Consider the following 5486-nt stretch of genomic DNA (forward strand, 5'->3'; position numbering starts at 1 on the left):
GGTTTGCAACCATAGGGACGCTCAGTGATCTCCCATGTCCCGTTAGCCATGATGGAATCCATCTCGCTACGGACCGCATCCTTCCAGTAGTCAGCTTCTGGAGAGGCATACGCTTCTGAGATAGAAGTGGGAGTATCATCCACGAGGTACACGAAGAAATCATCACCAAACCTCAGATTCATTAACACTCAAATGAATATGGTTCACGACTTTATTACATAAATCTGCGAGGGAAAGGCGGAACATCCCTCCGCTCTCATAACCTTTTCCAACAAATAGTCCATACTTAGTAACAACTAATTTATTAGACTCGAATACCAACTTAAACCCTTCTCTACATAGAAGGGAGCCACTAACGAGGTTCTTCTTGATGGCGGGGACATGCTGCACGTTCTTCAGCTGCACGATCCTTCCCGAAGTAAACTTCAGATCGACCGTGCCAACACCATGAACAGAAGCACTCGCGCCATTCCCCATCAATACGGACCCGTGGCCTGTGACCTGGTAAGAAGAGAACAATGAAATGTCGGCACACACATGAACGCCTGCACCTGTATCCACCCACCAATCGGTAGGCTGAAACACTGAAAAAACAGTAAATAAATTACCGTACCTAGATGCACCATTCTCATTGTTGCCCACAATCATGTTGACAGACTTGGAGTCCTGTCCTGACTTCTTAAACTTGTTTGGGCACTTGTTGGCCCAATGTTCAGTCGAACCACAAGTAAAGCAGCCCTCATCCTTCTTGTTCTTCTTGAAGGTCTTCTTACCCTTCTTCTTGAAGTCGGTATTCTGTTGGACACCATTCTTTCCCTTGAACTTGTGGGATTTGAAGTTCCTCTGGTTCACCATGTTGGCAACAGAAGTCCCTTCGGCCCCATTTCCGTGCGAGTCCTTTGCCCTCGAATTCTGCTCAACACTCAGATGGCCAATGACATCCTCCACAGAGAATTCACTGGCAAAGTTCCTCCAGGAATTGGGGAGCTTAGCGATTATGCAGCCCACGACAAACTTGCCCGGTAACTCGCACTTCAGAAGCTCAAGCTCCTTAACAATGCATCTTATCTTATGAGCCTGCTCCAGTACAGGACGGTTTTCAACCATCTTGTAATCGTGGAACTGCTCTATAATATACATCTCGCTCCCTGCATCGGCGGCCCTGAACTTAGATTCGAGCGCCTCCCACAAGTCCTTATCACGCTAAGAACTGCTCCGAGAAACACAGTGGTTGCCTCCCTGAACGCCTTCTCCTGTTCAGGAGCAATCGTTCCCGTGGACACAACGGCGACCCACGATCCGACGTCTCGGATCGTGGCCCTGCTGTCAGAACCTCTCCGTTAGTGACTGGCACAAATAAGTGCATAGGTGTGAGCTCGGCCCGGCTCATTCCCGCAACCCGCGGCGCGGCGCGGCGCGGCGCGGCGCGGCGGGCGGCGGAGGAGGAGCGCGCGAGGGCCTCTTCTCTTCTCAAGCTCCAATGGCATGTAGAAGAGCCACCCTTATAAACCACTCCAACTTTCCTTCCATTAGCATGGTGGGACTAAACTTCTCATCACCTTGTCATGCCACCTACATGGGCCCTTAGAAATCAAATCTGAAATTGTCATATGGGCTCTAGGCCCATCTCACATTTCAACAAACCTTACATTTTTTTTAGGTAGCATATATATATATAAAGTTTTTTATGTCGCTTACATAGAACGTGGTAGGAGGGACATGGCTTCATGAGCCGGCCCACTCGCTCACGCCGTGCAATTCGTATACAGGGTTCAGCGTATACATTTTGCCAAATATCATTATTACTCTTTATGCATTAGTGAAAGGGGTGTGCCAAAGCGGGGCTCATACAAGTGATTGTGTGTCATAGATTTTCCTGCCCTAAAGAGTACTAATGTGATTCCTATATAGGCCGGCCTAATGCTAAATAAAAAAATATCTCCTCGGGATATCTTCTTCAAAAAGTAGTTTAGTCCCATTTGCTACAGCTTGAAGTAGTCAAAGGGGCAGAGTATTCAGGACCGATACTTTGTTGTATCGCGCAGATATTTCTCTTTCTATAACCAAATAATTACAAGTACATCTATTGTTATTCCCAAAAGCATGTGGTAGGAGAGACATGGCTTAATGAGGCCCCGTCGCTCACACTGGTGGAAAAAGGGCCTTTGGTCGCGGTTCGCAACTGCCATTAGTCGCGGTTGCGCAACCGCGACCGAACGGGCGCGACTAAAGGCCCCCCCCTTTAGTCGCGGTTGCTTAAGAACCGCGACTAAAGGCCCGTCCACGTGGGCGCCAGGTGGCCGTCGGGGTGGACGACCTTTCGTCGCGGTTCTTGTGGCTAACCGCGACTAAAGGCCGCCACAGGTTTTTGAAAAAAAAAATTGAATTTTTTTTTTCAAATTTCTGAATTATTTTAACCTCTAGTCTCTAATCACCACCCCTCATCACTTCTCAATTTATTATTTTATCACCCCTCATCATTCCAAATCATCTAACTTCCCAACCGGTCACCCATCCCTCTCACTACTCCAGCCCAAGCACGCTTAACTTCCGGGTTCTATTCTCCCACGCTCCAAGTCTGCACTTGTTGTTTTCCTGACAATAATAAGATGTCAATCCTATTAACCTTCAGGAATTTTGCTTGAGCATGAAGTGACACATTTCACTGTTTGAGTTTGAAACTATTGTTTTAAAAAACAATAATTATTTAGTAACACTAATATTTCTTGAATAATTAGTTTGACCATTGTTTGACCACAGTTTGACCACAGTTGACCACAGTTTGACCAGATTTAACCAAAATTGAAATAATTAAAATAATTATTTAGTAACACTAATATTCTAGAATAATTAGTTTGACCATTGTTTGACCATAGTTTGCCCACTGTTTGAATATTTTTCAATTTTTTCCACTCTAGATCTTACAAGCCCCGTAACTTTTTTTCTATTAGGTTTTTGAGGATTTTGAAAATGTTTAACGGGGTTCCCCCGTTAAATTTGGATGTAACTTTTCGAGTAGATGATTTTTCATATAAAAAACTTTTTCATCCGAGTTAGTATGCAAAAGTTATGCCCATTTTTACAAATTTCAGAGAGATTTTGCAAATAAAGTCAAAATTCACATTTGCAAATTTTCCCAACAACTAGACCACATATCACATGAGAAACTTATTTTCTTTTATTTTTTTGACATTTCCATTATTTTCTTTTATTTTTTTTAAAACTGAAAAGGCGATCCCGGGGGGGTTAGAGTTTGAAAATGGGACCTTTAGTACCGGTTCGTGGCACGAACCGAGACTAAAGGTCTCAACCCCATTAGTTCCGGTTCGTGCCACAAACCGGGACTAAAAGGGAGGAGCTTTAGTCGCGGTTGGCCTGGCCAACCGCGACTAAAGGCCTTTGGGCACCTTTAGTCCCGGTTGGCCTGGCCAACCGCGACTAAAGCCCGCGAGCGCCCTGGGCCCAGGCATTTGGTCACGGTTCATCTGCCGAACCGCGACTAAAGACTTCATTAGTCGCGGTTCCTACAGTTTCGCGACTAATGGGGCTGGACGGAAGCCTCTTTTTCTATCAGTGTCACATCTGTGCAATTCGGTATACCAGGTTCTGCGTATACGTTCTGTCAAAGGTTCATATTGTCCTTCATACGTTTATTAGTGAGGGGCGTGGGGCTTGTGCAAAATGGTGATTCTGTTTCCAGCCCTACAGACTAATGAGCGTGTATCTCTTGCTTTCCTTTAGCCGATGGCTGTCAAGTATCAAACGTCTGACCCCGCAAAAAAAAGTATCAAACCTCTGGTGATTTCAGAGGAGAAACCCCTTCATTAAAGACTAGTTACGCGAGGAGTATGCGAGACTGTACCGTCGGCTGCCTGCTGGTGTCCGGGTCGGGGCTGCTTGCTGAGACGCTGCCGTCGCCTCCCCTTGGTCCTCGCCGAACCTGTTTCTCACATCGTCCAGGAACTCGGTCAGCACCGGATCCTGGATCGGCGACTCCTGCACGCAGCAGACCACCTCGACGCCCACGTTGTCCCAGCAACTGCGGCGCGGCCCCTCCGTCCAGCGCACGGTGAAACGGCACGCGCACCGCTCCACGCCGTCCACGGTGCCGTGCGCTGCCTTCTCCACCTGCATATTTGATCGGCGCCTATTACTACTCAAGCATATGCGTGTGTTGAAGAACGCACTGAGTAGGGCGCGACGAGGAGGACTTACGGTTTCGAGGACGGCGTCGTAGTACTTGAGCTCATCGGTGTCGCCGTCGATATCGCAGATCGCACGCGAGGCAGAGCCGGTCGCCCGGGCAGAGATCTCCGCAGCGGGCGTCGTTGAGGGCCGAGCTTTCCCGGCGGAACCTCGCGCGGAGCGCCTCCACGTCGCCAAGGGATGCGAGGTCAGCCCCTGGATCGTACCACTCGTCCGCATCCTCGGGGAAATTCTCGAACATGACGCGCAGCCAGCCGTCCTGCACCACCTGCGCTCAGGGTGGTCGGTGGGATTTGGGCCCTAGAGAGAGGACAGGGCGGCGGGTTTCCCGATACTTTATACCGTCCAGATTCTGGTAATCTTTCTAGGTTTTAGGTTTTTAGATTTGGTCGGCATAATGTGCATAAACGTCCCTCAATCAAAAGAAAATCATAATGTGCAAATACAAAAGGGGATAATTATATTAGGGATATCTCTCCAAATTGCCTAGAGGTTGTTTTGACCAAGATAATCACATTTCAGAGTACACACTTGCTTTATGAACTACTCCCTTCGCTCCTAAATATTTGTCTTTCTAGATATTTCAACAAATGACTACATACCAAGCAAAATGAGTGAATCTACACTCTAAAATATGTTTACATACATCCATATGTTTTAACCATTTTAAATGTCTAGAAAGACAAATATTTAGGAACGAAGGAAGTAAGATTTAGACCGATTATTAACTCATCTATGGAGCCTTCGTTTCAAAGGTGTCCTTCCATTGGGCACCTATTAATATGGGAAATGCTTTAGTATCATACTCTCCCTCAGTCCGGAAATATTTATTGCAGAAATGGATGTATCTAGACGTATTTTATTTTAAATATATTTATTTTTATTGATTTCTCCGACAAATATTTTCAGACAGAGGGAGTACATGCTAAGAAGAACATGTTCCATCATTATTTGTTTCATAATAAGGAAAACTGGCTTCTGCCTCACACAATTGCGTAGGAAACTTCCGTTCGTAATATCTAATTTGTGTGGACTAGATCACACGGATATATTCCAGTTATTCATGTTACAAAGTTAGCAAATTAACTATGAGATGTCGTTTTTGTACTTGAAATATGACAAGTTCACATAAATAAAGAATATATTTCTATAACATATTGGCTCGACAACGTGCCATTGAAGTTTGAATCCAAGGAGGAGAAGAAAACGAGAGAACTTAATGTTCATTTGCTAATTAATAGCATTGCATTCAATGAACTAACCACTGCATGTCGTGCTTG

At 45.8% G+C, this 5486-nt stretch overlaps 1 pseudogene; it reads right to left on the minus strand.

The window, feature by feature from the left end:
* Positions 1-3831: 3831 nt before the first annotated feature.
* Positions 3832-4447, minus strand: LOC119339221 (annotated as a pseudogene).
* Between the last annotated feature and the right edge of the window lie 1039 nt (positions 4448-5486).

Source organism: Triticum dicoccoides, chromosome 7B (assembly GCF_002162155.2).
Source record: "Triticum dicoccoides isolate Atlit2015 ecotype Zavitan chromosome 7B, WEW_v2.0, whole genome shotgun sequence".
In the NCBI taxonomy this organism is placed as follows: domain Eukaryota; kingdom Viridiplantae; phylum Streptophyta; class Magnoliopsida; order Poales; family Poaceae; genus Triticum; species Triticum dicoccoides.